This window comes from Schistocerca piceifrons, unplaced genomic scaffold (assembly GCF_021461385.2).
Source record: "Schistocerca piceifrons isolate TAMUIC-IGC-003096 unplaced genomic scaffold, iqSchPice1.1 HiC_scaffold_1738, whole genome shotgun sequence".
NCBI classification, from domain to species: Eukaryota; Metazoa; Arthropoda; class Insecta; order Orthoptera; family Acrididae; genus Schistocerca; species Schistocerca piceifrons.
Window position 1 is genome coordinate 390,515 of NW_025727610.1, and position 8,463 is coordinate 398,977.

Below are 8,463 nucleotides of genomic sequence, written 5' to 3' on the forward strand. Positions count from 1 at the left end.
GATTTACTGTATCCCTCTGACGTTCTTATTGACGATGAAACACAGAAATTGCGTCGGAATTAAATACAATAGGCACAATGCCGACTTAAGTACAAGAAGACTGACTCTTCTTACTGTCTATGTTTTGAACCATTCCGGTGAAACTAGTTTTTGTTTCCGATGCTTCACTCTAGGTTTACTGTATCAATTGGACCTTCTTATTGACGATGAAACACAGAAATTGCATCGGAATTAAATAAAAAAGGTAAAATGCCGACTTAAGTACAATAAGACTGACTCTTCTTACTGTCTATGTTTTGAACCATTCCTGTAACACTAGTTACAGATTCCGATGCTTTACTCCAGGTTTACTGTATCCCTTGGACCTTCTTATTGACGATGAAACACAGAAATTGCATCGGAATTAAATACAAAAGGCACATGCCGACTTAAGTACAAGAAGACTGACTCTTCTTACTGACTATGCTTTGAACCATTCCTGTGACACTAGTTATAGGTTCCGATGCTTCACTTCAGGTTCACTGTTTCCCTTGGACCTTCTTATTGACGATGAAACACAGAAATTGCATCGGAATTAAATAGAAAAGGCACAATGACGACTTAAGTACAAGAAGACTGATTTTTCCTACTGTTTATGTTTTGAACCATTCCTGTGACACTAGCTATAGATTCCGATGCCTCACTTCAGGTTTAATGTATCCCTCTGCCTCTCTTGTTGACGATGAAGCACAGAAATTGCATCGGAATTAAATACAAAAGGCACAATGCCGACTTAAGTACAAGAAGACTGATTCTGCTTACTGTCTATGTTTTGAACCATTTCTGTGATACTAGTTATAAATTTCGAAGCTTCACTTCAGGTTTACTGTATCCCTTGGACCTTCTTATTGACGATGAAACACAGAAATTGCATCGGAATTAAATACAAAAGGCACAATTCACACTTAAGTACAAGAAGGCTGTCTCTTCTTACTGACTATGTTTTGAACCATTCCTGTGGCACTAGTTATAGATTCTGATGCTTCACTTCAGGTTTACTGTATCATTTGGACCTTCTTATTGGCAATGAAACACAGAAATTGCATCGGAATGAAATACAAAAGGCACAATGCCGACTTAAGTACAAGAAGACAGGCTCTTCTTACTGACTATGCTTTGAACCATTCCTGTGACACTAGTTACGGATTCCGATGCTTCACTTCAGGTTCACTGTATCCCTTGGACCTTCTTATTGACGATGAAACACAGAAATTTCATCGGAATTAAATGGAAAAGGCACAATGCCGACTTAAGTACAAGAAGACTGATTCTTCCTACTGTCTTTGATTTGAACCTTTCCTGTAACACTAGTTATAGATTCCGATGCTTCACTTCAGGTTTACTGTATCCCTCTGCCCTTCTTATAGACGATGAAACACAGAAATTGTATCGGAATTAAATACAAAAGGCACAATGCCGACTTAAGTTCAAGAAGACTGACTCTGCTTTCCATCTATGTTTTGAACCATTTCTATGATACTAGTTATAGATTTCGATGCTTCACTTCAGGTTTATTGTATCCCTTGGACCTTCTAATTGATGATGAAACACAGAAATTGCATCGGAATGAAAAACAAAAGGCACAATGCCGACTTAAGTACAAGAAGACTGACTCTTCCAACTCTCTATGTTTTGAACCATTCCTGTGACACTAGTTATAGATTCCGATGCTTCAATTCAGGTTTACTGTGTCCCTCTGACTTTCATATTGACGATGAAACACAGAAATTGCATCGGAATTAAATAGTAATGGCACAATACCGACATAAGTACAAGAAGACTGATTCATCCTACTGTCTATGTTTTGAACCATCCCTGTGACACTGGTTGTAGATTCCGATGCTTCACTTCAGGTTTATTGTATCCCTTGGACCTTCATATTGACGGTGAAAGACACAAATTGCATCCGAATTAATTACAAAAGGCACAATGGTGACTTAAGTACATGAAGACTGACTCATCTTCCTGTCTATGTTTTGAGCCATTCCTGTGACACTAGTTATAGATTCTGATGCTTCACTTCAGGTTTACTGTATCCCTTTGACCTTCATATTGTCGATGAAACACAGAAATTGGATCGGAATTAAATACAAACGGCACAATGCCGACTTAACTACAAGAAGACTGACTCTTCTTACTGACTATCTTTTGTACCATTCGAGTGACACTAGTTATAGATTCCGATGCTTCACTTCACGTTTACTGTGTCCCTCTGACCTTCTTATTGACGATGAAACACAGAAATTGCGTCGGAATTAAATACAAAAGGCATAATGCCGACTTAAGTACAAGAAGACTGACTCTTCTTACTGACTATGGTTTGAACCATTCCTGTGACACTATTTATAGATTCCGATGCTTCACGTCAGGTTTACTGTATCCCTTGGACCTTCCTATTGACGATGAGACACAGAAATCGCATCGGAATTAAATAGAAAAAGCACCATGCCGTGTTAAGTACAAGAAGACTGACTCTTCCTACTCTCTACGTTTGAACCATTCTTGTGACACTAGTTACAGATTCCGATGCTTCACTCCAGGTTTTCTGTATCCCTTGGACCATCTTATTGACGATGAAACACAGAAATCGCATCGGAATTTAATACCAAAGGGACGATGCCGACTTAAGTACTAGAAGACTGGCTCTTCTTACTGACAATGCTTTGATCCATTCCTGTGACACTAGTTATAGATTATGATGCTTCACTTCAGGTTCAATGTATCCCTTGGAACTTCTTATTGACGATGAAACACAGAAATTGCTTCGGAATTAAATAGAAATGGCACAATGCCGACTTAAGTACAAGAAGACTGACTCCTCTTACTGTCTATGTTTAAACCATTCCAGTGACACTCATTATAGATTCCGATGCTACCCTGCAGGTTTACTGTATCCCTTGGCCCTTCTTTTTGACGATGAAGCACAGAAATTGCATCGGAATTAAATAGAAAAGGCACAATGCCGACTTAAGTACAAAAAGACTGACGCTTCTTACTGACTATGTTTTGAACCATTCCTGTGACACTAGTTATAGATTCCGATGGTTCACTTCTGGTTTACTGTATCCCTTAGACCTTCCTATTGACGATGAGAGAAAGAAATCGCATCGGAATGAAATAGAAAAAGCACAATTACGACTTAAGTACAAGAAGACTGACTCTTCCTACTCTCTATGTTTTGAACCATTCCTGTGACACTAATTTTTTATTCCGATGCTTCACTTGAGGATTACTGTATCCCTCGGACTTTCTTATGGACGATGAAACACAAATATGGCATCGGAATGAAATACAAAAGGCACAATGCCGACTTAAGTACAAGAAGACTGACTCTTCCAACTCTCTATGTTTTGAACCATTCCTGTGACACAAGTTATAGATTCAAATGCTTCACTTCAGGTTTACTGTGTCCCTCTGACTTTCTTATTGACGATGAAACACAGAAATAGCATCGGAATTAAATAGAATAGGCACAACACCGACCTAAGTACCAGAAGACAGACTCTTCCTACTGTCTATGATTTGAACTATTCCTGTGACACTAGTTATAGATTCCGATGCTTCACTTCACGTTTACTGTATCCCTCTGACCTTCTTATTGACGATAAAACGCAGAAATTACATCGGAATTAAATACAAAAGCACAATGCCGACTTAAGTACAAGAAGTCTGACTCTTCTTACTGTCTATGTTTTTAACCATTCCTGTGACACTAGTTATAGAATCCGATGCTTCACTTCAGATTTACTGTATCCATCTGACGTTCTTATAGACGATGAAACACAGAAATTGCGTCGGAATTAAATAAAAAAGGCACAATGCCGAATTAAGTACAAGAAGACTGACTCTTCCTACTGTCTATGCTTTGAACCATTCCTGTGACACTAGTTATAGATTCCGATGCTTCCCTTCAGGTTTACTGTATCCCTCGGACCTGCTTATTGACGATGAAACACAGAAATTGCATCGGAATTAAATAAAAAGGGCACAATACCGACTTAAGTACAAGAAGACTGACTCTTGCTACTGACTATGTTTTGAACCATTCCTGTGACACTAGTTACAGATTGCGATGCTTCACTTCAGTTTTACTGTATCCCTCTGACCTTCTTATTGACGATAAAACACAGAAAATGCATCCGAATTAAATACAAAAGGCACAAAGCCGACTTAAGTACACGTAGACTTACTTTTCCTACTGTCTATGTTTTGAACCATTCCTGTGACACTAGTTATAGATTCCGATGTTTCATTTCAGGTTTACTGTATCCCTTGGACCTTCTTATTGACGATGAATCACAGAAATTGCATCGGAATTAAATAGAAAAGGCACAATGCCGACATAACTACAGGAAGACTGACTCTTCTTACTGACTATGTTTTGAATCATTCATGTGACACTAGTTATGGATTCCGATGTTTCACTTCAGGTTTACTGTATCCCTCTGACTTTCTTATTGACGATGAAACACAGAAATTGCATCAGAATGAAATACAAAGGGCACAATGCCGAATTAAGTACAAGAAGACTGCCTCTTCTTACTGTCTATGTTTTGAACCATTCCTGTGACACTAGTTATAGACTCCGATGCTTCACTCCAGGTATACTGTATCCCTTGGATCTTCTTATTGACGATGAAACACAGAAATTGCATCGGAATTAAATACAAAAGGCACAATGCCGACATAAGTAAAAGAAGTCTGACTCTTCTTACTGTCTATGTTTTGAACCTTCCGGCGACACTAGTTATAGATTCCGATGCTTCACTCCAGGTTTACTGTATCCCTTGGACCCTCTTATTGACGATGAATCACAGAAATTGCATCAGAATTAAATAGAAAAGGCACAATGATGACTTAAGTACAAGAAGACTGACTCTTCTTACTGACTATGTTTTGAACCATTCCTGTGACACTAGTCATAGATTCCGATGCTTTACTTCAGGATTACTGTATCCCTCTGACCTTCTTATTGGCGATGAAACACAGAAATTGCATCGGAATTAAATACAAAAGGCACAATGCCGACTTAAGTACAAGAAGACTGACTCTTCTTACTGTTTATGCTTTGAACCATCCCTGTGACACTAGTAATAGATTCCGATGCTTCACTCCAGGTTTACTGTATCCCTTGGACCTTCTTATTGACGATGAAACACAGAAACTGCATCGGAATTAAATACCATAGACACAAAGCCGACGTAAGTACAAGAAGACTGACTCTTCCTACTGTGTATGTCTTGAACCATTCCCGTGACACTAGTCATAGATTCTGATGCTTCACTTCAGGTTTACCGTATCCCTTGGACCTTCTTATTGACGATGAAAGACAGAAATTGCATCGGAATTAAATACAAAATCCACAATACCGACTTAAGTACAAGAAGACTGACTCTTCTTACTGACTATGTTTTGAATCATTCCTGTGACACTAGTCATAGATTTCGATACTTACCTTCAGGATTCCTGTATCCCTCTGACCTTCTTATTTACGATGAAACACAGAAATTGCATCGGAATTAAATACAAAAGGCACAATGCCGACTTAAGTAGAAGAAGACTGACTCTGCTTACTGTCTATGTTTTGAACCATCCCTGTGACACTAGTTATACATTCAGATGCTTCACTTCAGGTTTACTGTATCCCTCTGACTTTCTTATTGACGATGAAACACATAAATAGCATCGCAATTAAATAGAAAAGGCACAATACCGACCTAAGTACAAGAAGACTGACTCTTCCTACTGTCTATGTTTTGAACCATTCCTGTGACACTAGATATAGATTCCGATGCTTCACTTCAGGTTTACTGTATCCCTTGGACCTTCTTATTGACGATGAAACACACAAATTGCATCGGAATTAAATACATAGTAACAATGGCGACATAAGTACATGAAGACTGACTCATCTTACTGCCTATGTTTTGAACCATTCCTGTGACACTAGTTATAGATGCTAATGCTTCACCTCAGGTTTACTGTATCCCTAGTTGACGTTGACGTTGACGTTGAAACACAGAAATTGCATCGAAATTAAATACTAAAGGCACAATGCCGACTTAAGTACAAGAAGACTGACTAATCTTACTGACTATGTTTTGAACCATACCTTTGACACTAGTTATAGATTCCGATGCTTCACTCCAGGTTTACTGTATCCCTTGGACCTTCATATTGACGATGAAACACAGAATTTGCATCGGAATTAAATACAAAAGGCACAATGCCGACTTAAGTACAAGAAGACTGTGACTCTTCTTACTGACTATGTTTTGAACCATTCCTGTGACACTATTTATAGATTCCGATGCTTCACTTCGCGTTTACTGTATCCCTCTGAAATTCTTATTGACGATTAAACACAGAAATTACATCGGATTAAATACAAAAGGCACAATGCCGACTTAAGTACAAGAAGACTGACTCTTCTTACTGTCTATGTTTTGAACCATTCCTGTGACACTAGTTATAGATTCCGAGCTTCACTTCAGGTTTACTGTATCCCTTAGACCTTCCTATTGACGATGAGACACAGAAATCGCATCGGAATGAAATACAGATGGCACAATGCCGATTTAAGTACAAGAAGACTGACTCTTCCAACTCTCTATGTTTTGAACCATTCCTGTGACACTAGTTAAACATTCAGATGCTTCACTCCAGGTTTACTGTATCCCTCTGACTTTCTTATTGACGATGAAAAACAGAAATAGCATCGGAATTAAATAGAAAAGGCACAATACCGACCTAAGTACAAGAAGACTGACTCTTCCTACTGTCTACGCTTTGAACCATTCCTGTGACAATAGTTATAGATTCCGATGCTTCACTTCAGGTTTACTGTATCCCTTGGACCTTGTTATTGACGATAAAACACACAAATTGCATCGGAATTAAATACAAAGTCACAATGGCGACATAAGTACATGAAGACTGAATCATCTTACTGTCTATGTTTTGAACCATTCCTGTGACTCTAGTTATAGATGCTGATGCTTCACTTCAGGTTTACTGTATCCCTCGGACCTTCTTATTGACGATGAAACTCAGAAATTGCATCGGAATTAAATACAAAAGGCACAATGCCGACTTAAGTACAAGAAGACTGACTCTTCCTACTGTCTATGTTTTGAACCATTCCTGTGACACTAGTTATAGATTCCGATTCTTCACTCCAGGTTTACTGTATCCCTCTGCCCTTCTAATTGACGATGAAACTCAGAAATTGCATCGGAATTAAATACAAAAAACACAATGCCGACTTAAGTACAAGAAGACTGACTCTGCTTCCTGTATATGTTTTAAACCATGTCTGTGATACTAGTTATAGATTTCCATGCTTCACTTCAGGGTTAATGTATCCCTTGGACCTTCTTATTGACGATGAAACACAGAAATTGCATCGGAATTAAATACAAAACGCACAATGCCGACTTAAGTACAAGAAGACTGACTCATCTTACTGTCTATGTTTTGAACCGTTCCTGTGACACTAGTTAAGATTCCGATGCTTCCCTGCAGGTTTACTGTATCCCTTGGCCCTTCTTTTTGACGATAAAACACAGAAATTGCATCGGAATTAAATAGAATAAACACAATGCCGACTTAAGTACAAAAAGACTGACGCTTCTTACTGACCATGTTTTGACCATTCCTGTGACACTAGTTATAGATTCCGATGCTTCACTTCAGGTTTACTGTATCCCTTAGACCTTCCTATTGACGATGAGACTAAGAAATCGCATCGGAATGAAACAGAAAAAGCACAATGCCGACTTAAGTACAAGAAGACTGACTCTTCCTACTCTCTACGTTCTGAACCATTCCTGTGACACTAGTTTTTTATTCCGATGCTTCACTTGAGGTTTACTGTATCTCTCGGACCTTCTTATGGACGATGAAACACAGAAATTGCATCGGAATGAAATACAAAAGGCATAATGCCGACTTAAGTATAAGAAGACTGACTCATCCAACACTCTATGTTTTGAACAATTCCTGTGACACTAGTTATAGATTCAGATGCTTCACTTCAGGTTTACTGTATCCCTCTGACTTTCTTATTGACGATGAAACGCATAAATAGCATCGGAATTAAATAGAAAAGGCACAATACCGACCTAAGTACAAGAAGACTGACTCTTCCTACTGTCTATGTTTTGACCATTCCTGTGACACTAGATATAGATTCCGATGCTTCACTTCAGGTTTACTGTATCCCTTGGACCTTCTTATTGACGATGAAACACACAAATTGCATCGGAATTAAATACAAAGTAACAATGGCGACATAAGTACATGAAGACTGACTCATCTTACTGTCTATGTTTTGAACCATTCCTGTGACACTAGTTATAGATGCTGATGCTTCACCTCAGGTTTACTGTATCCCTTGGACCTTCTTATTGACGTTGAAACACA